Below are 26,805 nucleotides of genomic sequence, written 5' to 3'. Positions count from 1 at the left end.
TAAGTATCCTAAATATGATACAATTTATTTTACCACATCAAATTGTTATGATACAATCTATTTCACCACATCAAACAATAACTACAAATATCCTATTTCCATCTGACATGGAGAGCATGAGATGTATTATTAAAATTCCTATCATATGAAAATGCCTCAAATGAAGAAAGCACAAACTAGTCAAGATCAATTAGTTGATACTAGTCTTTTAGTACTCATGGTTACTTGGTTGCTAGACAAACTCTAATCATAATTCAAAATTTGAACTAATAATGCAGTAGTAACAAATTTCAACAAATTTATAAAAAGAATAATACCCTTATTTAACTTTTCAAATGCAACTGATAAAAAAATAAATAAATAAAATTAAAAGCATAAAATGTTCAACTAAGGGTGTGTTACGTAATACTTTTTTCTCCGACATATATTTCGTCTCACCAACCTTGTTAAAAATAAATTAACAATATTAATTAAAATAAAAATTAGAAAAGTTAACAAGCCATGGATTAATGTTTAAAACACTAATTATGAGACAAATAATCATCATACATAATTAAAATCATGAACAACCATCACCACCATCATCGCCGCCATCATCATCATCGTCATGCGGAGGAATCTGACTTAGAGCGGAGCTCAACTGAAGGTGTCGCATGATAAAATCTTGTTGTTGGCGCAACTCTCTCATATCTTGCTCCATTTGTGCCCTTTCTAGGTCTCTTTGCGTCCCTTTCTAAGTCTCTTTGCGATAATATTTCCTTCAGATTGCTAACCTCTTCAGTCAAATTATTTACTTGGGTCGTACGTGCTGGTGAGGAGGAAGATGTTCTAACTATTCTTTGAGTTATACTTAAGGAACTCATTCCCAATATCCTTCCCTCTTTTGTGTTAGGCTCGATTTGTAGCTAGAGGGGGTGGGGGGTGAATAGCTCTTCGCGCTCGTCGTAGCTTGCTTCTTGATGATGATATGCAGCGGAATGTACAAGAAACAAAAATACAACGCTAACACAAGGATTTACTTGGTATCTACCTCAAGAAGAGGTGATTAATCCAAGGATCCACACGCGACACACTCTCCACTAAGAAAACACTCCTTTACGGTAACTACCAAAGGCGGAGAAACCTTGAACAAATCCACACAACAAATACAACTAACGCAAGAAGAAAATACAAAAGATACAAGTAAAGAGCTTTTTTTCTTGCTTACTTGTTGTTGCCTCTTCAATCTTGGAAGTGTGGCTACACTTGTCCCCAAGAGCCTTTAAGATCTGGCTGTGAGAGTGGAGAAATCTCTGTGGTCTTCGCTGAAGTCGTGCGGAGAAGAGAATCGAAGTCGTGTGCAGAAAATCGCTCGCCAACGGCTATAACCTGCGCCAACGATCGGATCCCATCGATTGAATTGCTCTCAATCGATTGGGGAGGCTTTGGATCGATCGGTTGATCGATCCAGAGCGCCTCTGTGCTCTCGGAAATCATTTGAATCGATTGCCCAATCAATTCAACATGTCTAGCGCGATTTCCAGGGCTATCGCGCGATTTCCCAACCTCCCAATCGATCGGGTGATCGATTGGGAGTGCTTCTGTGCAATGGCGTCGCTCCCCCAATCGATGCATCGACCGATTGGGAGGAGCTTTTATTGCGACACCCGTTCAATCGATCGGTTGATCGATTGAGTCATTTCTATTTGCCCTAATCAAGTTCAACAGACCTAAAAACCCAATATCTGGTCAACCATGACCTGTTGGGACATCATGCCTAGCATCCGGTCAACCTCAACCTGCTAGGACTTCCTCACCAAGTGTCCGGTCAATCCCTTTGACCCAATTGGACTTTTCTCCTTGTGCCAAGTATCCAGTCAACCCATTGACCTACATGGATTTCTCTATACCAGGTGTCCGGTCTGTAGGTCCCTTTGGAGGCCGACAAGAGGGGAGGGGTGAATTGCCCTACAAAATAAAACTCGAACCTTTCTCGGATTTCAACTATATAATGAACACTTGTAATAAATAAATAAAAGAGACTAAGTAAAGAAAAGTAGACACCAGAGTTTTACTTGGTTTGCAATCAGGGGATTGCTAATCCAAGGAATGTAAGCGCACTATCTGATTCTCCTCTGGGCGGAGTAGCCTCTTTACAACGTTGACAGCACAAATGAAAAGAACAGAATTGAAAGCACAGAAGGAATTGATTACAAGTTAGTTAAATGATCTGTGCAAACCAGTGCTATATTTATAGCACTGGTCGGGGCGCCCCGAAGGAGTTCCGGGGATAAAACTTTATCCCCCAACGTTCAGATCGAGTTTGACTCGATCTGGTCAAAAACTTCGGTCCGGGCGCCCCGGACCCCAAAAGTCAACTCTAGTTGACTTTTTTCGTCCGGTCGCTCCGCTTCGATTCAGCTCGTCTCGGTCCGGGTCTTCTGTTCCGGCTCCACTAGCTTGGGTGATCTCGGCCATCCGGAATAGGGCTCACCCGAACCCATGTTCAGGCCTTCTCCTCGAGCAGCCTTCCTTCTCGGTTTCTCGTCCCTCGAACGCCGCGCACGTTCTTCTCGTCCACCGGTGTACTCTTCCGCGGCCACCTCGTCCCTCGGACGCACCGAGCCCGTCGGTTCTCTCCCGTGCCGTCCTTCTCGCTAGCCGCGTCTTCCGCTCGACTTCCTGTGTTCCTAAGCTCCTGCACACTTAGACACAAGGGTTAAACAAGCGCAGAACCTAACTTAGCTTGTTTGATCACATCAAAACACCTTGGGGTTCCAACAATCTCCCCCTTTTTGATGTGAGCAACCCAAGTTAAGTTAGGGTAAACACATGCAATAAAAATAATTTATATTCAAATAAGTCCAAATATTTTTCAAATGAAAAATTATATATTACCTCCCCCTAGACTTAACATACTTCTCCCCCTTTGATCACATAAAAATTGGGGTTATAAACAAGTCTAAGGTAAATTCAAAAAAACTTTGAGTGTAAAAAAATGTCTATGTAAAGACACTCTTCAGAATTTTTCTTTCGAGAAAAATTAAGTAAAACATTTTTCAGAAAAAAAATAGTCATAATTGTTAATAAAATTTTAAGTTTCAAACTTATTTTAACATTCCCAAAAATAACTTTTCTAACAAAAAAAATTCTAAGTTAATATTCATAAGAAAAAAGTCAATTTTAAGAAAAAATTATAAGGCAATATTATCAAAAAAAATTCTAAGATTTCTAAGTCAATTTTCATAAAAATTTCTAAAAAAAATTTCAATTTTTTTTAAAAATATTTTCTAACACAAATTAAATAACTCTTTTAAAACATTAAGTAATTAATACTTTTTCAGTTAGTCAATTAAACTTTTCATTTCGATACTTGGCTTCCAGGTCGTGGCGAGGCACTAGGCCTTCTTGGTTATTGGAGCAACAACCACTTCCTTAGACAAAGCCTCATAAAGAAATTAGTTGTTTAATTTCCTTGCTGAAAATGCTAAGTCTGACTTTAATTTTAAATTAAACAGGTTTTTGGAACCCAGTAGAGGTTCCTACCTACAGGATTAACCAAGAATTTCTTAGGTATATAGATTTTTGATATATTTCTAATTTGACTTTGATGAAATCTATAATACCAATTTAAACCTCTATAATTCCTAAAAGTAGAAATATTTGAACCATTAGATTTTTCAATCTTTCTATTTCTTCTTTTAGTTTTTCATTTTCAATTTTCAGTTTTTCAAAATCCTCTATAAGACATGATTTTGTCAAAATTCTCTTTGTTTCTAAAATTTCATTTTCTAATTTGGCATTTTTATTTTCTAATTTGTACATGGATTTAGTCATAGCTTTGATACCAAAGTAAAGTTCATCAGGGGGTAAGAGACATACCTCACTTACCATATCAGACTTGAAGCCTGAATCTCCCCCTGCTTCGCTACTTCCATCTGAGGTCGCTCCCCCTTCATCGATGTTGGGTTCTGATGTACTTTGTCCTTCATAGCTTGCCATCAGTGCTATCCCGGCATATTCTTGAGCTTCTGATTCGGTTGAAGAGGTGTCGTCCCAAGTTGCTTTTAGGTTGTGTTTCTTAGGTGCCTTCATTTTGACCTTCTTGAGTTCTGGGCAGTCTTCCCTTAGGTGTCCCTCCTTCTGACACTGGTAGCACCGTACCTTTATTCTACCTTTTTGATTCTTTTTATTCTGCATTTTAAATTTATTAGATCTAAAAAACTTTTTAAAGTTTCTTACCATGTACGCTTCTTGATCGTCTTCGGAGTCTGACTCGGGTTCATCCTTGTTGGTTGCGTTCAGCGCCATAGTCTGGGTTGTGTCCTTTGATATCTCTGCATATCTAGTTTCGTGTAATTCAAGGGTAGAAATCAACTCTTCTAAAGTACTTACCTCCAGGTCTTTTGAGATGTAATAAGCATCAACGATTGATGTCCACTCCGGAGTTCTTGGAAACGCGTTGAGCGCGTAGCGTATAGTGTCCCGGTTTGTTACCGTTTCACCAAGGTTTTCGAGACCAGCTAGTTCTTTTACCTTTGCATATAGACCGGCTACTTTCTCACCTTTCTCCATACGGATGTTCATCAGTTTGTTCCGGAGGATGTCCCTTCTAGCGAGCTTCGCTTCGGACGTGCCTTCGTGGAGTTCCAAGAACTTCTCCCAAAGTTCTTTAGCGATTAGTTTAAATCGATCGGTTGACCTCTTGAGGCGGTAACACTCAGTAGGTGATGTTCAACTCTTCTGCTTGCTACGAACTCATTCTGCTCCTTCTTTGTCCATCGCTCTTCTTTTCTTTTCCATCTTTATCTGTGGGCTACAAAACCATATTTCATAATAAATAAAATTTCAAAATCTGTTTTAGAATACCTCCATTCAGCGCTTCCATAACGCTTGGTCCGACCATCTTTGTTGCTTGATCGGCGGTTAGTCCTCGAAGCGTTGGGCTCTGATACCACTTGTAGGTCCTCGTGGACCAGCAAGAGGAGGGTGATCCCTGAAATAAAACTCGAACCTTTCTTGATTTCTACTATATAAAGACACAAATAAATAATAAATAAAATAAACAGAGTAAAAGGCACAACGAGTTTTACTTGGTTTGTAATCGGATTGCAAATCCAAGATATGTAAGTTTATCTGATTCTCCTCTGGGCGGAGTAGCCTCTTACAGACGTTGACAGCAAATGAAAACATGTAAGAAAATGATTACAAGTTATGTTTTCAAACCGGTCTTATATTTATAAGATCGGGCGCCCAAGGAGTTCCGGCACAGGGATAAACTTTATCCCCAACGCTCAGATCGAGCTCGATCTGGTCAAAACTTCGGTCCGGGCGCGCCGGACCCCAAAAGTCAACTCTAGTTGACTTTTTCCGTCCGATCGCTCCGCTTCGGTTCAGCTCGTCTTCTGTTCCGGCTCCACTAGCTTGGGTGATCTCGGCCATCCGGAATAGGGCTCACCCGAATCCATATTCCGGCCTTCTCCTCGAGCAGCCTTCCTTCCCGGTTTCTCGTCCCTCGAACGTCGTGCACGTTCTTCTCGTCCACCGGTGTACTCTTCCGCGGTCACCTCGTCCCTCGGACGCACCGAGCCCGTCGGCTCTCTCCCGTGCCGTCCTTCTCGCTAGCCGCGTCTTCCGCTCGACTTCCTGTGTTCCTAAGCTCCTGCACACTTAGACACAAGGGTTAAACAAGCGCAGAACCTAACTTAGCTTGTTTGATCACATCAAAACACCTTGGGGTTCCAACACGGTCAACCTTGATCCACTTGGATTTCCACGTGCCAGGCTTCACTCACCAGGACCTTCACCTAGCTTCATTGACTAGGATTTTCGTACTGCCTAACTTCACTCACTAGGTCTTTCACCTAGCTTCACTCACCAGAATTTTCCAACTGCCTAGCTTCACTCACAAGGTCTTCTCCTCTGCCTAGCTTCACTCACTAGGTCTTTCACCTGACTTCACTCATAGGACTTCTCTGCTTAACTTCACTCACTAGGTCTTTTACCTGACTTCACTCATAGGACTTCTCTGCTTAACTTCACTCACTAGGTCTTTCACCTGACTTCACTCACCAGGATTTTTCAACTGCTTGGCTTCACTCAACAGGGTTTCCCAGTCAAGTATCCATTCAGTCTTGACCTACTTGACTCTTCTTCACATCTAACTGGTCAACCTTGACCAGAGGAGAATTGTACCAACAATCTCCCCAAATGAACGATTGTACCTGCAAACGTCATGTATTGTCAGTCTCCATGTACTATCAAACATCGAAACCCAAGCATCAAGACTCAAGCTTGAGTCTTCTCAAGCTTAGTCAACCAGGTCAACCTTGACCTAGGGAATATTGCACCAACATTTTGGTCCTCCACTAGCCTCCAACCATAAACTCAAATTATTGCCAACAGAGTCTTCAGACCCCTGACTATTGACACCACCAGCTTGTGAGCATGTTTGGGCTAGCTCGAGTTCATCATATTTTTCCTATTTTTTAAAACACATAAGATATTGATTAGATATAATAGAAACACATATAATATTAAGACAGCGAATGTACATAACTACTAAAATCTAAATCATATATTAAGATTAAATAAATAATAATTTCAACTTTTACTGCTTTTGCTCTCGCCCCACTCCAAGTCTTATCTTTTTTCCTAAAAGTGTTGGTGAAAGTATAAATGAAAGAGGGCTCCTTCCCCATCTCCTTGGTCTGAAAAAACATGATTACAAATAATGAAATAATTTGATATAGGTAAAAAATTATTGTAAGAGTTAAAAAATTACCAATCTCCGTTTATGCTCAAAAAGAAAGCGGAAACGTCTTCTTTCCAAATAAACTTAGATAATGTACCAAAGAGAAAGTACAGGACTAAATTACTTAGAAAGGAATTAAGAAAAACTTGCTTAAGAACTTAAGACTTACAAGAAACACTTCTCAAAATAGAACTTGTACCGGAACTCGGTGTGTGTTCTGCAATGAGTATACTAGAGGGTTTTATAGAGAAGGGAAGAGAGGGATAAGGATGAGCTGAGTGCACATGTGGGCCTCATCATCACTCACGAGTATCCCTTACTTTTCCTTTGTCTACCCCTTTACAACACAGCCTAGACTCTTTACAGCTAAGGCTAATTGATTCTTTTCCATTTGGACGGCTCCCCGAGGCTCAGTCCATGTGAAGTCGAATCTTCTTTTCTAAAGCAAAATAAAGGCATATCTTCTTTTGGATTTGATGGGACGGCTCACCACGCTCCTTCATTCTTTTTCTCATGGTGGAGTGTCCACCATTTCTTGGATTACTCCTTGTAGCTAAAGAAACGCGCCGAATAAAGAACTCTTTACAGCCGTAACCCTTGGCAGGGAATCTTTAAAGTAGAGTCCTTTAGGATGCTTAGATCTGATACTGAAATCTGCCTCCTTGATATCTTGGATAAGCTTGAGCTCAAGGATGTTATGGATAAGTTGGTTGGCAACGGTCTTCTCGATGTCGGCAAGATGCTTTCTGGCGTCTTCTTCGAGAACAGTGCAGACTCCTGGGCCTCGACTGTTGGTAACTTCTTTGTATTGAGCCAGAAAGTGATAAGGCTCTTCAGGTGTTGAGTTGCCTGATTGTTGGGCTTGGCTTGGAGTTGAGTAATAGTATCCTCCCATTGTTGAAGAACCGATTCGTCGTCGTTTGTAAGGATCCATGGGCCTGTAATTACAGAAACCAAACGAGACAAAGTGTCAGCTAGAGTGTTATCCTTACCTTCAATATGCTGGAAATGCACAGGAATGCCCAGCCCGGTAATAAAGTCCGTAAATGAAATCCATCGGACTCGTGAAGGTTTATTTTGTGCTGTTTTATTGAAGAAGCTTATGATTGCTTGACAATCTGTCCGGATGAGAAGCTCCTCCTTATCAAGATAATAAATTTTAAAACTATTCATGCTGTTCATGATAGCATGAATTTCCGCATCTATGGTTGATTTGAGAGGGGAAAACTTCCCACTTGCATAAGCACTAATTAATTCTGAAGTCTTTGGATCGTATTTTTGGGGTTTCCACTTTAGAACGCCTCCCCAACCTTCCATACAGCCGTCAGCTTCAATTATCACATAGCACTGTGCAGGTGGTATAGCTAATTCAGGTAAATCCTTAATGATAGATTTTACCTTATCAACCACAGCCCAATCTTGGCCATTCATTCGTTTTTCACCATTGGGGGATGTCTTGGAATATAGTGGCCCAAGAATCTTTCCCAGATTAGGGATATATGTACGGGCGTAATTGAGAATTCCCAGCCAAGATCTTAACCCCTTTGTAGTTTGCAGTTCTTTCTTTCTTGAAATCAGCTACCTTGGAAATAATGTGAGGTTGAAGTTTGATTTTTGAATTTCCAATGGTTGCTCCCAAGAACTCTATTGTGGGACTGCCTATTTTCATTTTTGTAGGGCTTAATATAAGCCCATTTCTTCGGCATATATTAAGAAGGACCTTAAGATGCTCCCGATGCTCTTCCTCTGTTTCTGAAAAAACCAAGATGTCATCAATATAAACTGCTATAAATTTTTCCGTACCTCGAAAGCAGTTATCCATTTTTCTTTGGAAGATTGCAGGGGCATTTTTCAAGCCAAATGGCATTACCAGCCATTCAAAGAGTCCCTCAGGTACCCAGAATGCCGTCCATGGTACTGAGTCGGGATCCATGGCTACTTGGTGGAAGCCACTTTTAAGATCAAATTTGGAGAAGATTTTACTTCTTCCAACCTTATGAATAATGGTATTAATACCAGGTAGGCTGTACTGATCTTTATGGGTATTATCATTCAGCCTTTTGTAGTTGAAAACCATTCTCTCCTTGCCTTTCGTTTCCTTCCCTGTCTTGGGATCAACTGTTGTACCAGAATGTACTATGATAGCTGTAGTCCTGTGGCAGCTAGTACTTGGTCTTATAACTTTCAGATCAAGGAGAGCTTTTATGTGATTGCGGAAAGAATCCATCATCTGAGGAGTCACATGTTTAAGAGGTCTATCCTCAATTGTTAAATCTGGATTCTTAATCGCCAATCTGCAAGTAACTTGATTAGAAGCCCAATATTTCATAGGATTATTCCCAATATAACCAGCATTGGTTAATTCAGAAATCAAATCTTGGAGATGCTGCCCGGGTTGCCATAAACATACCTGCTCCTGGATTTGATTGTATTCTTCTTCCTCAAGTTCTAATTCTTCTATTGCAGGGGCTGTAGGTACAACCTGCTGAGTATGAATTGTTGTAATATTTTTGTAGAAGGTTACCTCATTGCCTTCTATGCGGATTCCCCCATGCATAGCTCGGATAAAATTGCAGCCCAAAATCATTGTAATATTTCCTCCTAATGTCAATGGAAAGGCATAGGTATAGGGTATTCTGAATTGATGCTCCCCTATCTTCATACTTCCGTATTTCAGCTTCTTGTTTGCAGAAGTCCTTGAATTAATGCCACTGAAATTGACAACAAACGTATTATCCTCAATAGCTAAAGGAGGTATTGATACCTGATCAATACAACAGGTAGTAGCTCCGGTGTCAAGGATTGCATTGACTTTGAAATTTTCTATTCCCGGAATAGAGAGTTCCACTACCAGATTAAAGAGCCCATTTGTTTTCAGTTTTGGCTGCTTGGCTTCTTCTATGGAGAATACCTTCTCTTTCCCTGAATCAATAAGGACATGAGCTTCTTCCTCGAATATTTCTTCTTCTTCTTGAAAAACTTCCTTTCCTTTTTCTAGTCTTCCTCTGAGATCTTTATTTTCAAGTTCAAGAAGATCCATCTTTAGTTTAAGCTCCTCGTTCTCAGTATCAACTTCTAGTATATTAGCATTTTGAATTCTGAGTAATTCCTCTTTTTCAATAGCATACTCTTTCTTGAGCTGGTCAATCTGTATTTCAGCTAATAATTTTGTGCTTGCAACTTCCTGCTTGAGTCTCTCAATTTCGGCTGCTGCCCAAGTAATATAGTTTTGCTGTTCCTGAATTAAATTAGTAGGAGTAAAAGGAACAGGGACTGACCTTTCTACTGGTATGCTCATATCAAAATAATTTCGGGTGCACATCCCGCAGGAGGTTATTTGGCAAACACTGCAATGTATTCGGTGTTTTTGCATAGTGATCCTTTTACAGCAAGAACACTTCTGATATGGAGATGCTATTTCTCCATTGATTTCCCAGATGTGGTTACAGTAATGCTGTAACTTAGACACCTTCACCATTGGTTGCCATCCTTCCGTTTTTCCTATCATGTATGAATTTGTTTGCTCTATGAAGACAAATAACATTTCTTGATTAAGGATCGTATTCACCTGGTAGTCTTCCCCTTCAGATATACTGAATATGGCATCTGAAGGTGCATCACCTTCTTGTACTGACATGATCTCATAATCTTCAGGAATTTCAATGCCCTCGAAAAGAGCTACTCTTCTGGTGTTTTTGAATTCTTTAGGACAGTCTCTTGCAAAGTGCCCCTCTTCACCGCACAGAAAACATTTGCATTTCTTGTTTCTGAGTAGATGCTTCTTTTTCTCTACTCTGGCATGTGTTTGATGGGGTTTGCCTTTATAAGTAGTTGACCGCCTAAGTCCATATTTCTTTTTAGAATCTTGGTAATACCCTGGAATGGGCATTTGACTGCAGAAGGACAAATCTTTAAGGGATCTGCTAAATGCCGCCTTCTTACATTCTTCCTCCAAGTACTTGTAGGTAAAGATTACTCTGGGATGCACTCCCACAGTATTCCCTTGATATTTTTCATCAAAGGCAGATTTGATTCGCCTGCCTAATTCTCCTGGAAGCTTAAGCCAGAATTTCTCAGACAATTCTGGTCCCGTAAAAAGCCTTCCTGTCTTGGAAGCAAGATTCATGTAGTCAGTAAGGAACGGGATAAGATCCTTTACCTGCTGGCAGTTTAGTCTTTCAAGATCTCGGTATGCTCTATCTTGCATATCCGTCGATCCTTGGAATGGATCTTCTAGCATGAACACTCTTCTAATCTGGGAGATTATATTTTGAGTGCCATTTCTTCCATCACTGGAGTTGATCAACTCTTGATATTCATTTGGATACGCCATACGCCACTGTATCCAAGTTAGCCTCTCTGTTTCCCCTAATAAATTTTCAATGTAGTCGGCCTTGTCTTGGGGATCTGAAAAATTTTGCAGAGCAACTATATTTTTAGTTATAGCTTCCCACCTTAAGAATACATCTTCTATTCTGTTAAGCTGAGGAGGTAGTGTCAAGATTGCTCCTGTTTGCTGGTGCGCTGTGGGAAGATTCCACCATTCAGAATGATCTTGTCTTCTAAAATTCTGTTTTGGAGGTGGAGCTGAATAACTTACGGGCTCATCTTTTGGAGCTCGATTAGGGGGATATCCCACAGGGTTCATTGTGGTGTCAGCAGGTGGTTTATAAGCAGATTCCGCCTGGGAATAAATCTGTTCCTGCAACTGCTGCAATTCGCTAGTACGAATTTTAAAGAAAGATGTCTTTTATTGTTTTTAAGAACAACATACCAAAAATTTATATACCATACCCATCCTTTCCCCTGAGAATACCCTGAGTAAGGTTTTACTCAGCCATTAGAACTAGCTCTGATACCAAAAAGAAAGCGGAAACGTCTTCTTTCCAAATAAACTTAGATAATGTACCAAAGAGAAAGTACAGGACTAAATTACTTAGAAAGGAATTAAGAAAAACTTGCTTAAGAACTTAAGACTTACAAGAAACACTTCTCAAAGTAGAACTTGTACCGGAACTCGGTGTGTGTTCTGCAATGAGTATACTAGAGGGTTTTATAGAGAAGGGAAGAGAGGGATAAGGATGAGCTGAGTGCACATGTGGGCCTCATCATCACTCACGAGTATCCCTTACTTTTCCTTTGTCTACCCCTTTACAACACAGCCTAGACTCTTTACAGCTAAGGCTAATTGATTCTTTTCCATTTGGACGGCTCCCCGAGGCTCAGTCCATGTGAAGTCGAATCTTCTTTTCTAAAGCAAAATAAAGGCATATCTTCTTTTGGATTTGATGGGACGGCTCACCACGCTCCTTCATTCTTTTTCTCATGGTGGAGTGTCCACCATTTCTTGGATTACTCCTTGTAGCTGAAGAAACGCGCCGAATAAAGAACTCTTTACAGCTGTAACCCTTGGCAGGGAATCTTTAAAGTAGAGTCCTTTAGGATGCTCAGATCTGATACTGAAATCTGCCTCCTTGATATCTTGGATAAGCTTGAGCTCAAGGATGTTGTGGATAAGTTGGTTGGCAACGGTCTTCTCGATGTCGGCAAGATGCTTCCTGGCGTCTTCTTCGAGAACAGTGCAGACTCCTGGGCCTCGACTATGGGTAACTTCTTTGTATTGAGCCAGAAAGTGATAAGGCTCTTCAGATGTTGAGTTGCCTGATTGTTGGGCTTGGCTTGGAGTTGAGTAATAGTATCCTCCCATTGTTGAAGAAAGCCTTTCTGTTTCCCCTAATAAATTTTCAATGTAGTCGGCCTTGTCTTGGGGATCTGAAAAATTTTGCAGAGCAACTATATTTTTAGTTATAGCTTCCCACCTTAAGAATACATCTTCTATTCTGTTAAGCTGAGGAGGTAGTGTCAAGATTGCTCCTGTTTGCTGGTGCGCTGTGGGAAGATTCCACCATTCAGAATGATCTTGTCTTCTAAAATTCTGTTTTGGAGGTGGAGCTGAATAACTTACGGGCTCATCTTTTGGAGCTCGATTAGGGGGATATCCCACAGGATTCATTGTGGTGTCAGCAGGTGGTTTATAAGCAGATTCCGCCTGGGAATAAATCTGTTCCTGCAACTGCTGCAATTTAGGATAATCAGAAACCCAATCATCAAATCTATTAATACCTGGGATTTTTTCAGTATTTTCAGTAGCTTCAGTACCAGCTGCTACTATTTCCCCACCACCTTCCGCAAATGGATTTATAAATTCATTTTGTTGTGTGGGAGATATTGGTGTATTTTGCAACGCTAAGTATTGCAAATACTCAAGGTACTCATCATTGCTGTTGTTGTCAATATGAGCTGCTTCATTACTTTCAGCATCATGGCCACTAGTATCATTATCGTCATCATCCCATGTGGATCTTGTAGGTGGAATAAAAGGAGCCGTTGGTGGTGCAGCATAATTGACATAAAAATTATACCTTCCGCTGGGTTCACCAAGGGTATCCCACCTGGGATTTGTATCTGGCTGTCCCAAGGGTTCCCATCTACTATTTGTAGTTTCCTCGTTAGAAAAAACACATAAGAACTGTGTTGATGAAGAAGATGCTCTGTTTGAAGAGGTATCCTTAGGAGCCTTTAGTGTATCTAATTCAGCCTGTAATTGTCGCCTGTATTCTCGTGAATCTCGTAACTGCCTTCGAGAAATGGCAAAACTTCGTTCAAATGAATCATTTTCAGCTAATAAATCTAAATAAGCCTCTTCTTCTCGGATCTTATGTTGCTCTATGGCATACTGTCGCGCTTTAGCTTGTACTGCTAATAATTCTTCTTCAGGAACAGTTTTAATTGCTAAAGGTGAAATTACCTCCTTCTGCTTGCCTTTGTGGGCTATATATAAAGAATCTGGTGCTACATAGGCATCATAGGTGGCTGCATCCTCTTCGTCACTACAGCAATTATAACAACCCAAACATTCAGGGTTTGCTTTAGAGCTAGTACAAACCTGCGGTTGTGTTGTAGAACCAAAACCCGAGGCCCCTCATTCAGTCAGGCCTAGTTGTTCTACTTCCTTTACTTCAGGTGTAGTTATGCGTTCCAGGATGATTTGGGCAATACATTCCTGCTTATTATATTTATGGAGCCTCCCGCATATATAGCAGATGAGTCACCAGAATTGTGAGATTGATTCATTCTATTCAGGTTACTTCTTTGCTTACTCTCCTCCGTTGCCCAAAAGTTGGAGATCCTCTCTCAATTTTCTTCGGTGATGAAGTTTGGCTTTTTTTTTCGATTCTTGGCGTGACTTAATACATGTCTGATGTGATCGCCACATTTCTTTTTAAATATTCCGCGGATCTCCATTTCATCATTCGAGTCCCAATTATTTAACCACTGAAATGGAGAAAAATAATTTATTAGATATTCACTTTAAATTTGAATTAAACTCAAGAAAATATACCTTAAACTCGTTCCATCATAGTTGTTTTGTGGCCGGTGGAGTGATTGAATATGTCATCGATTCTCCTCCCCAATTGTTATTCACGATTCTATTAATTTCGTGAACAACTTGTACAGGATTTTCAAATCTGCATTAAATTACAAAAAAACGATGTTAAATAATTAAGATAGATAAAAACATAGAACATTTTATAGTACCTACGAATCTGGAGACTAAAAAAGCTCTATAACATGTAGGAACAAATATGGGATGTCACCTCTAATGACTTGTAGGAACAAATACAGTGTATTAACTGATAAAATAAATAAAATTATAAATGAGACAGTATATAAAAAGCTTAGTGAGCTATATGTTTGGTAAATTTACATATTAAAGATAAATGTGCTTGTAAAAAAACTAGTATCACAAATGTAAAAAAATATAGTAAATTCCTTTAAATAAGCTAACAAAACTTATCCATCATCAAAAATTAAAGTCCTCATTGTCATTATTCTCCTCCTCCCCCTCCTCTTCCTCCTCCTCCTCCTCCTCATCATCATCATCATCATTATCAATTTCACTTGTATACACATTTATCACTATATCGTTGGGATCTCGTAAAGTTGGAATAATATATTCCTCAGTCTGAAAGGTGTTTGCAACTTCCTCTTGTTGATATGCAATGTTTTCCCAACGTGCCTCAATTTTTTTTCGTGCTTTGGTTTTACAAACAACCCACCAATCAATCTTATCACGTTTCAAACTAGGATACAAAGAATAGAATACTTGAATTGCTTGTTGTGCCAACACAAATGGTTCATATCTCTTATAAAATCTCTTATGATTTATTTCGACCAAATTATAATGTGGATGTACCTTCATCCCTCTGACAGAGTCAAACCAGCGACACATAAATAATATAACTTGCATTTGTAGCCCTGGGTATTCTACTTCTATAATTTCATCCAACAAACCATAAAAATCATTACTTGCACCTCCTTTATTGGATGACGATACGCACACCCCATTATTCATGGTATTCTTTCCCATTCCATATTCTTGAGTATGAAAATTATATCCATTTATGAAATATGCTGGCCAAGTGCGTACGAATGATTTTGGACCCCATGACAGATGGATTAGTCATTCTTGCTCAAGGTGAGCTTAATTACCATAAACTTAATGTCAAAAACCAATTATTAAAAGTATGCATATGTATCAACCAAATATAGTTTGTTTACTTACATATGATTTGAACCATGCAGCAAATTCTTCTTCACAAAATCGATCAAACTCTTGTGTCGACAATTCAGAATATAAGTTTTGAAATATCCTACTCAAAAAAACATATTATTATACAAACAATTTATGACATTAAAAAAAATAAAATAAAAATATATACTTACTCGTAATATGACGATACTTCTAGACAATTTGGTAAAATATAGGTCTGGGTTGCCTGTTATTCTTTACCAGTTAAGTATCTTTATTTACACGGTCCACTTGGTCGACCAAGATAGTTAAAAATTGAAAATGAGTTCACATTTTGATCAATAGGACCCTCATCATTTCTGCCCGCTCTTCGTCTTTTGCTATGAACATGAGATTCAAAATAATATGATGCAAAAGTTGTTACTTCCTCCATAATGTATGCATTAACAATAGAGGCTTCAACTTGTGCTTTATTTTTCACTTTTTTCTTCAAATGATATAAGAATCTGTTGATAATATAACAAATTATATTAAATATTAATATATAATTCAGGATTAGTAATTTTTTTTCATTCAAAGAGTCGAAATATAAAAAAAAAAGAAATTCTACCTTTCAAATGAATATATCCACCGAAAATATAGAGGTCCTCCAACTTTGGCCTCATATGCCAAGTGAACCAAAAGATGTTCCATTAAATAAAAAAAGGATGGAAATATCCTTTCCAAATTGCACAAAATGATTGGAATGTCTCTCTCTAACTTCTCCATGTGTGAATGTCTCAAAACTGTTGAGCAAATATCATATAGGGAAATACTTAACTCCGTAATCGCTTCCCATACAAATTGTGGTAAGAGTTCCTTAAAAGCGATAGGAATCAACATTTGCATTATTATATGACAATCATGACTTTTCATACCAATTAACATGCATTCTTTCATATCGACACATCTTCCAAGATTAGAGACATACCTATCTGGAAATTTCAAAGATTTCAACCATTCACATAGGACACGTCGTTGATCCTTATTTAATGTATAAACTGCCTTTGGCTTTGGTCTCCTTTTATTTTCATCGACATCAAGAGTGAGTCTTTTACAAATGAGTCGAATATCTTTTCTTGCATTGAGATTGTCTTTTGTTTTTCCGTTGATATCCATCACTGTATTTATCAGATTATCAAAAACATTCTTCTCAATATGCATTACATCGAGATTATGATATATCAAATGACTAAACCAATACGGCAATGCCAAAATATACTCCATTTAGTCCATTTATGTGTACTCCCATATTCATATGTTGTACCATGTGGCTTTTCAATAACAGATGGAAGTGAAGCACTCTGTACCAAATATCTAGACCTGTCAATCTCAATGGCGGAAGTGTTCTTTTAATTCTATTTTTAGTGAATTCATCTTTATTCTTTGAAATTATGATTTGTTGGTAAAAATTGTCTATGATAATCAAATAACCATCTCATCTTCTCATGTTTCAATCTGATTGACTTTGATCTCTCCATACATATGGGGCATCGGATGCCAGCAGTACTCCAACCTGATAGTATACCGTAAGCTGGAAAGTTATTTATGGTCTAAAAGAAGAGTAACCTTCATTATAAACATCTGGTTAGAATGAACATCGTATATAGGAACAAATTAATAGAGATGGTTGTATGTTATATTGGGAGATGATGCATATGTAGATGTTTGTAAATTCTGTAATCAAGATAGGTATAAGACAACCAGAAGGAGTCAATAGCGACGTAAATCATACAGCAGTTGTTTTATTTACTTTTAACTCTTAGGATACAAAGACTATATGCATCAAAGACAACTGCGGAATATATGACTTGACATGCAACTTATCAAACAGAAGAGGGGCTAATGTGCCATCCATCAGATGCAGATGTGTGGATAAATTTAGATAGAACATATCCAGATTTTGCAAAGGAGACTCGAAACATTAGATTATGTCTATGTACTGATGGAGACTCAAAAAATTTCTTCCCGATTTACCAAATGGAGCAAATCCATCAGTACAGAGACATAATATAATGTTTCGAATCTCCTTTGCAAAATCTGGATATGTTCTATCAAAATTTTTCCACATATCTGCATCTGATGGATGACACATTAGCCCCTCTTCTGTTTGATGAGTTGCATGCCAAGTCATGTGTTCTGTAGTTGCCTTTGATGCATACAGTCTTTGTATCCTAGGAGTTAAAGGTAAATAAAACAACTGGCTGTATGATTTACGTCGTTGTTGATTCCTTCTGGTTGTCTTATACCTATCTTGATTATAGAATTTACAAACATCTACATTTGCATCATCTCCCAATATAACATACAACCATTTCTATTAATTTGTTCCTACATACGATGTTCATTCTAACCAAATGTTTATAATGAAGGTTGCTCTTCTTTGGACCATAAATAATTTTCCAGCTTACGGTATGCTATCAGGTTTGAGTACTGTTGGGATCTTCGAATGCCCAATATGTATAGAGAGATCAAAGTCAATCAGATTGAATCATGGGAAGATGAGATGGTTATTTTGATTCTCATAGACAATTTTTACTAGCAAATCATAATTTCATAAAGAATAGGATTGAAAGAATAAAAATGAATTCACTAAAAATAGGATTGAAAGAACACTTCCGCTATTGAGATTGACAGGTCTAGATATTTGGTACAGAGTGCTTCACTTCCATCTGTTATTGAAAAGCCACATGGTACAACATATGAATATGGGAGTACACATAAATGGAGTATATTTTAGCATTGCCGTATTGGTTTAGTCATTTGATATATCATAATCTCGATGTAATGCATATTGAGAAGAATGTTTTTGATAATCTGATAAATACAGTGATGGATATCAACGGAAAGACAATCTCAATGCAAGAAAAGATATGCGACTCATTTGTAAAAGACTCACTCTTGATGTCGATGAAAATAGCAGGGGACCAAAGCCAAAGGCAGTTTATATATTAAATAAGGATCAACGACGTGTCCTATGTGAATGGTTGAAATCTTTGAAATTTCCAGATAGGTATGTCTCTAATCTTGGAAGATGTGTCGATATGAAAGAATGCATGTTAATTGGTATGAAAAGTCATGATTGTCATATAATAATGCAAAAACTGATTCTTATCGCTTTTAAAGAACTCTTACCACAATTTGTATGGGAAGCGATTACGGAGTTAAGTATTTCCCTATATGATATTTGCTCAACAGTTTTGAGACGTTCACACATGGAGAAATTAGAGAGAGACATTCCAATCATTTTGTGCAATTTGGAAAGGATATTTCCACCCTTTTTTATTTCATGGAACATCTTTTGGTTCACTTGGCATATGAGGCCAAAGTTGGAGGGCCTCTTTATTTTCGGTGGATATATTCATTTGAAAGGTAGAATTTTTTTTTTTTTTTTATATTTCGACTCTTTGAATGAAAAAAAATTACTAATCCTGGATTATATATTAATATTTAATATAATTTGTTATATTATCAACAGATTCTTATATCATTTGAAGAAAAAAGTGAAAAATAAAGCACGAGTTAAAGCCTCTATTGTTAATGCATAAATTATGGAGGAAGTAACAACTTTTGCATCATATTATTTTGAACCTCATGTTCATAGCAAAAGACGAAGAGCGGGCAGAAATGATGAGGGTCCTATTGATCCAAATGTGAACTCATTTTCAATTTTTAACTATCTTGGTCGACCAAGTGGACCGTGTAAATAAAGATACTTAACTGGTAAAAAATGACAGGCCCAGACCTATATTTTATCCAATTGTCCAGAAGTATCGTCATATTATGAGTAAGTATATATTTTTATTTTATTTTTTTTAATGTCATAAATTGTTTGTATAATAATATGTTTTTTTTTAGTAGGATATTTCAAAACTTATATTCTGAATTGTCGACACAAGAGTTTGATCGATTTTGTGAAGAAGAATTTGCTGCATGGTTCAAATCATATGTAAGTAAACAAACTATATTTGGTTGATACATATGCATACTTTTAACAATTGGTATTTTAAGCTCACCTTGAGCAAGAATGACTAATCCATCTGTCATGGGTCCAAAATCATTAGTACGCACTTGGATATTTCATAAATTGATATAATTTTCATACTCAAGAATATGGAATGGGAAAGAATACCATGAATAATGGGGTGTGCGTATCGTCATCCAATAAAGGAGGTGCAAGTAATGATTTTTATGGTTTGTTGGATGAAATTATAGAAGTAGAATACCAGGGCTACAAATGCAAGTTATATTATTTATGTGTCGCTGGTTTGACTCTGTCAGAGGGATGAAGGTACATCCACATTATAATTTGGTCGAAATAAATCATAAGAGATTTTATAAGAGATATGAACCATTTGTGTTGGCACAACAAGCAATTCAAGTATTCTATTATTTGTATCCTAGTTTGAAACGTGATAAGATTGATTGGTGGGTTGTTTGTAAAACCAAAGCACGAAAAAAAATTGAGGCACGTTGGGAAAACATTGCATATCAACAAGAGGAAGTTGCAAACACCTTTCAGACTGAGGAATATATTATTCCAACTTTACGAGATCCCAGCGATATAGTGATAAATGTGTATACAAGTGAAATTGATAATGATGATGATGAGGAGGAGGATAATGACAATGAGAACTTTGATTTTTGATGATGGATAAGTTTTGTTAGCTTATTTAAAGGAATTTGACATATTTTTTTTACATTTGTGGTACTAGTTTTTTTACAAGCACATTGATCTTTAATATGTAAATTTACCAAACTTATAGCTCACTGAGTTTTTTTATATACTGTCTCATTTATAATTTTATTTATTTTATCAGTTAATACACTGTATTTGTTTCTATAAATCATTAGTGGTGACATCTCATATTTGTTCCTACAGGTTATAGAGTTTTTTTTAGTCCCCATTGGAGATTCGTAAGTACTATAAAATATTTTATGTTTTTATCTATTTTAATTATTTAACATCGTTTGTTTGTAATTTAATGCAGATTTGAAAATCTTGTACAAGTTGTTCACAAAATTAATAGAATCGTGAATAACCATTGGGGAGGAGAATCGATGACATATTCAAACACTTCACGAGCCACAAAACAACTATGGTGGAGCGAGTTCAAGGTATATTTTCATGAGTTTAAATCAAATTTAAAGTGAATATATAATAAATTATTTTTCTTCATTTCAACGGTTAAATAATTGGGACCTGAATGATGAAATGGAGATCCGCAGAATATTTTTAAAAAAATGTGGCAATCACATCAGACATGTATTAAGTCACGCTAAGAATCGGGGAAAAAAGTCAAACTTCATCACCGAAGAAAATTGGGAGAGGATCTCCAACTTTTGGGCAACGAATATGAGTAAGCAAAGGAGTAACCTGAATAGAATGAGTCAGTCTCACAATTCTGGTGACTCATCTGTTATATATGCGGGAGGCTTCATTAACATAGATGAGTATAGACGGAGATTGGTAATTTTTTAACTCTTATAATAATTTTTTATCTATATCAAATTATTTCATTATTTGTAATCATGTTTTTTCAGATCAAGGAGATGAGGAAGGAGCCCTCTTTCATTGATACTTTCACCCGCACTTTTAGGAAAAAAGATGAGACTTGGAGTGGGGCAAGAGCAAAAGCAGTAAAGGTTGGAATTATTATTTATTTGATCTTAATATATGATTTAGATTTTAGTAGTTAAGTACTTTCACTGTCTTAATATTATATATGTTTCTATTATATCTAATCAATATCTTATGTGTTTTAAAAAAATAGGAAAAGTATGATGAACTCGAGCTAGCCCAAACATGCTCACAAGCTGGTGGTGTCGATAGTTAAGGGTTTGAGGACTCTGTTGGCAATAATTTGAGTTTATGGTTGGAGGCAAGTGGAGGACCAAAAGGGGGAAGGATATTAGGGATGAGTTCCTTAAGCAGAACCCAAAGAATAGTTGGAACATTTTCCTCCTCACCAGCACTTACAACCCAAGTAAATAACTTGACTGAAGAGGTTAGCAATTTGAAGGAAATATTATCACAAAGAGGCCTAGAAAGGGCGCAAAGAGACCTAGAAAGGGCGCAAAGAGACCTAGAAAGGGAGCAAGATATGAGAGAGTTGCGCCGACAATAAGATTTTATCATGCGACACCTTCAGTTGAGCTCCGCTCTAAGTCAGATTCCTCCGCAAGACAATGATGATGATGGCGGTGATGGTTATTCATGATTTTAATTATGTAGGATGATTATTTGTCTCATAATCAGTGTTTTAAACATTAATCCATGGCTTGTTAACTTTTCTAATTTTTATTTTAATTAATATTGTTAATTTATTTTTAACAGGGTTGATGAGGCGAAATATATGTCGGAGAAAAAAAGTAAGTATTAAGTAACACACCCTTAGTTGAACATTTTATACTTTTAATTATTTATTTTTTTATCAGTTGCATTTGAAAAGTTAAATAAGGATATCATTCTCTGTATAAATTTGTTGAAATTTGCTACTATTGCATTATTAGTTCAAATTTTGAATTATGATTAGAGTTTGTCTAGCAACCAAGTAACCATGAGTACTAAAAGATTAGTATCAACTAATTGATCTTGATTAGTTTGTGTTTTCTTCATTTGAGATATTTTCATATGATAGGAATTTTAAGAATACATCTCATGCTCTCCATGTCAGATGGGAATAGGATATTTGTAGTTATTGTTTGATATGGTAAAATAGACTGTATTATAACAATTTGATGTGGTAAAATAGATTGTATCATATTTAAGATACTTATAGTTAACTTCAAGGTACTTCTTATAATTTAATTTTTCATTGTTATGAAATGGAGGGTTCATATTAGTTTCAAGGTGCTTCTTACCATTTAATTTACCGTTGCTATAAAATCCTGATCAATGTTCTCATTATTTTTTTGATTAAATAATTATGAGGCATTTTTGTATTAATTGTATAGGTTTTTTTATTTTCTCATTGCAAAGTTAGCTTATTGTCTCATTATGGATTGTTATAAATACTACCATACTTTCTTCTTCCAATTTAAAAGGGAGTACATGATTTGGGGACGATTCGTCCCAAAATTATGGGATGAATTTAGTAACGAAAATATAGTTTGTTGGGAACTTGAAACGAAATTATTTTGTTATAGATTTCGTTGGTAATTTGGGTCGATGCTTGTTTTTGTCGCCAAATTTGTTGTAATTTTGGGACGAATATTTTTTGTCCCAGATTTCGTCCCTAAATCATTATTTTTTTTTTGTAGTGACTGCTATAATTAGGTGACTAAATGTCATGATAAACAATTTGGAGTCAAAAAAGATTTTAACTGAATGTCATCAGATCGGGATACTTTTTACTGGTCTTTTTAGTGGCTGTAGGAATTATTTGATGTTTGGGTCACTGACAAATAATACAGTGTCTCAAAAGTTATGATAAGTTACAGTCATTAACTAACTAAAATATCATTTTTAATATCATCCTCAGAATACAATTCTAAAAAACTGATAATTTTCAGGTGTTTTCACAGCCTTTGGTATTAATTACACGTGTATCATTCCCAATCTGGTCGCAAATTTCTTCAACATGTTTTATTTTTATCAATCCTAGAATGTTTATTATTCTACAACAGCTCGTTAATCTACTTAATTAACTATAGTCATTTCCCAAAAATATTGTCAGGAATTTAAAAGTAATCATTTTCAAAAATTTCAATACAAACTGTCATCTAATAGTCCACTGCATCATTCCCATAACTAATGGCTGCTCCGAAGATAAGTTATCCAGTTTAATTAGAGAGCACATAAGTGTACCTCCTGCTCTAGTATTCAGAGAAACTTGATGATTCTTAGCACGCTGAGTGTTAACCCTAATTTTATAGAGGGACTAAGTGTAACTTTGCATAGGAATATTACTTTTTCATCATACATCATGGTCAGTCAAATGAGTGTGGCTGAGGTATGACAGTAAGATAAAAAAAAAAGTATTACCCAAAAATTGGTGCTAGGTTCTTCTCTTTAACATTTATGTATTTTTTAGAAGATTATTTTCTAACACTACTTATGTTGGACCCCGTGGTAGTTTTGATGTGATCAACCAAGTTGGTTAGGTCCTGCGTTTTGTCTGATCCCTGTGTCTGAGTGTGCAGGAACTTAGGAGTGCAGGAAGTCGAGCGGAATATGCAGCTAGCGAGAAGGACGACACGGGAAGGGAGCCGACGGGCTCGGTGCGTCCGAAGGACGAGAGAGCTGCGGAAGAGTACTCCGGTGGAGCGAGAAGAACGTGCGCGGCGTTCGAGGGACGAGAAGCCAGACGGAAGCCCGCTCGAGGAGAAGGCCGGGAATTAGGTTCAGGTGAGCCCTATTCCGATAGGCCGCAATCACCCATAGAGCCGAACCGAAGCAAGTCACAGGAAGTTGACTTGTCAACGGTTCAGTCGACCGAACTCCTTGATCGGTCGACCGAACCTCTCTTTATCAGAAACCAACCTCAGCAGACACGTCAAATGCCACATCAGAGGCTGAACGTTGGTAGAGCTTATCGGTCGACCGAACATGCTGATCGATCGACCGAATCCAAGTTTATCCAGAGACCAAGTCGAGCAGTTTGATTGGACTAACTCAGCTGGAGACCGTTGGCAGATCGGTCGACCGAACAAAAGGATCGGTCGACCGAACCTAAGCTCGATCCATAGAGGCTGTACCTGGACGGAAGAATGGGCAGATACAGTAGGTTCGGTCGACCGAACCTGGGGATCGGTCGACCGATCCCTCTCGAGTCAAACCTGATCTCGAAGGATCAGGTGATCTGATAAGCTCGAGAACCGTACCCATATATAAAGAGGCTCTCGGGCAGCTCTAGACACAACGAAAAAGTGAACGAAATTCAACTCTTGTACTCTCTAGTTAAGCAATAGTTCTGTGCTCTTCAAAGTGTAAAAGGCTTCTCCGCCTTCAGAGAAGGAGTTTCTTACTGCGCCTTTCATCGTCCTGGATTAACAACCCTCTTGGTTGTAACCAGGTTAAAATAGCTGAGTCTTCCTTTTCTGTTCATACTTTAGTTCTGTTTAATCTTGTAGCTATTGCATCTATTTGAGTTTAAATTGGTTGAGGAGGGTTTAGTTTTTACTTGCAGGCAATTCACCCCCTCTTGTCGGTCCCCGCTGCACCAACAACTTATACTTGATATATATCATTATTTGCTGTCTTATTTGTTGTTCAAGTGATGTCAGAATTCAGATATAACCTCAAGCACTGCAATGATCGGTATATTTTTCATAGGAGTCGCAATAATTTATCAAGGAGATTAACACACCATGCCACATCCAACTGTTGTTGCAAAATGATTTTAATCCTAGCTAGTTATGGTAATGTACCAGTACCACAATTTTCGTTTGTGTCATTGGCACACCAATCGCTGGTTAAAAGCTTAAATGCATCATTTATGGGATGTTTTGTATTTTCAATGTTTGAGACTTTGGAACTGGACTTATTAAATGTTGACTAGATGTTTTTTCGTTACAATTGAATCAACTAGTAATTTCAGGCATTTTCTCATCAGGTGTATTCTAAACTTTTTTATCCCTTGGTCATGTATGTGTTAACTCTCAATTCATTTGATAAAACAACCCACAGTTGATTAGATCTTTCTGTTTTCATGTGGTAACGAGCAGTTATTTTTCCTAAAGATGGTGGAGCTCGTGTGAATGATCTGTGCATCGAAGAAGACTTTGGACTCTAGTACCCAATTCAGTTAAGGTAAGCTTTTCGCTGTTTGATTTTTATTATTTATTAATTTAATGAGCCTTCGTGTGTGAGGTTGTAAATTACATCCTTGGAGTAGAAATAAGAATATCGAACTGAAGCCGGAATTGAATTGGAGAGACAATATTATAAGTTTTTTGTTTTTTCCTCCCAAAAAAAACCCCACGTATCCAGTGAACGAATTAAGGATATTCATGCAGACAGATGGCTCTTTTGATCTCTGCAAGGAGTATAGCCGTAGAGGTATTCGTATTGCTGGAACCGCTTTTTTTTAGAAGTTCGTAATTTTATTTTGGATGCGATAGATTCTTCACTGTCTTGTGCGCGACCAGAAGGTTTATCTAGTGGAATCCAGGGCCTTAATTACCTAGTTTTCGAATGTTCAGTAGATAATGATATATGTATGCATGCCTCTAGGTGTCTGTATATAATTCCATAGGAAGCGTTTGCCTCTATAAGAATTTTTGTATGGAGGTTCTTTTTAGTAGTTCGATTGTTCATAGTGAATTTGTCGTTGCCAGCTGTTATTATTTTTTTTATCCAACAACTGAAATGAGACCCATATAATTTATATTCTTTAGTATATAGTTTTATTGTAGTGTATTGCCAGTTCTGATATTACTCGAGAGAAAATCAGATATATCTTTTGGTAGGTGTAATTATCGTCTCTTTTTTTTTAAAATTTTTTTTACTCGAATGTAAATTTAAATTGGTAAAAACAGTTAAACTGAGATTTTGTTTGTTGTTTCTGAAATTGTGTCGACATTATGTTGGAACATGGAAAGTTTTAGTTTACTACATTATTATCCTTTTACTTCTAAGAAAACTTGTTTAAAAAATATAGAATCTCACTAAATGCTTTTAATCCTCTTTTGTAAAATAAAATATTTTTACATTTTATTTTTTTTTTACTAAAATTTTGGCTACTGTCATGGCAGAATAAATTCAGATCCCTACTGGCGCGCTATATAATTTTGATGTCTTTTATTTGGTAAATTCATCTGAAAAATTATCATTGATAAGGTAAAAAAAAATATAATTTAGGTACAGAATTATGATAATTTAAATGTTAATTTTTTTCGAATGAATTCAATAGATAAAAGGTATTAGGCATTGAAGTCGTATAGTAAATCAGGAATAAAGATCAGGGATCTGAATTGGGACGGAAAGTGCGCGTTCCAATGGAGCAGTGGACAATGTCTGCTGTATCCAGTTTTTTAGGCCCACCTCAGTTCAGCTTTTGAGCATGGTTGCCCGAGTAATTCATGTTGGGCCTAGGCTAACCTAGGTCTCACTCGACTTGGTCTCTTATTCTATGTACATCAACTCGGTAATTGTTGGGCCCAATATAGCTTAATAAGGAATAAGATGGGCCAAAGATCGGGCCATTAAATCGGTGTTATGCCTAACATCCGGCCTATTATACCTTAGTGGGCCTATATTACACACTAGTTAGGCTGAAAAGAAGTCCATTTAGGTTTTTGTTAGGTCTAACTCCGGCCCAATTCAACGTAACAGGCCTGAAAACGTTTCATTTCAATTCGTGTTGCGATTGGGTTGGCTCAAGTTTATTACATGGTGGGCCAAGTGCGATCTGTGTAATCCGTTTGGGCAATAGCCCAATACATGTGTGGTCCGGCCCAGTTGCATAGGTGGAGCACAACCCAAACCAAACATGCT

The 26,805-nt window shown here is 37.3% G+C and overlaps 1 protein-coding gene across 12 annotated transcripts in view; it reads left to right on the top strand.

Moving 5' to 3' along the window:
• Positions 1-25,716, top strand: part of LOC121975639 (probable protein phosphatase 2C 52) — a 37,118-nt gene extending 11,402 nt beyond the window's left edge. For 4 of the 12 annotated variants that reach the window (XR_006110383.1, XR_006110382.1, XR_006110381.1 and 1 more), the window contains one exon: positions 25,035-25,716. The gene's annotated coding sequence lies outside the window, so the exon portion shown is untranslated. Of the gene's footprint in view, positions 1-20,909; positions 21,012-21,139; positions 21,597-21,702; positions 21,738-25,034 lie in introns of all 12 variants that reach the window. The other 8 variants (XR_006110378.1, XR_006110374.1, XR_006110372.1 and 5 more) reach the window with 5 other exon arrangements.
• Positions 25,717-26,805: the final 1,089 nt, after the last annotated feature.

This window comes from Zingiber officinale, chromosome 4B (assembly GCF_018446385.1).
Source record: "Zingiber officinale cultivar Zhangliang chromosome 4B, Zo_v1.1, whole genome shotgun sequence".
In the NCBI taxonomy this organism is placed as follows: Eukaryota; Viridiplantae; Streptophyta; class Magnoliopsida; order Zingiberales; family Zingiberaceae; genus Zingiber; species Zingiber officinale.
This window is presented reverse-complemented; position numbering and strand designations above follow the sequence as displayed.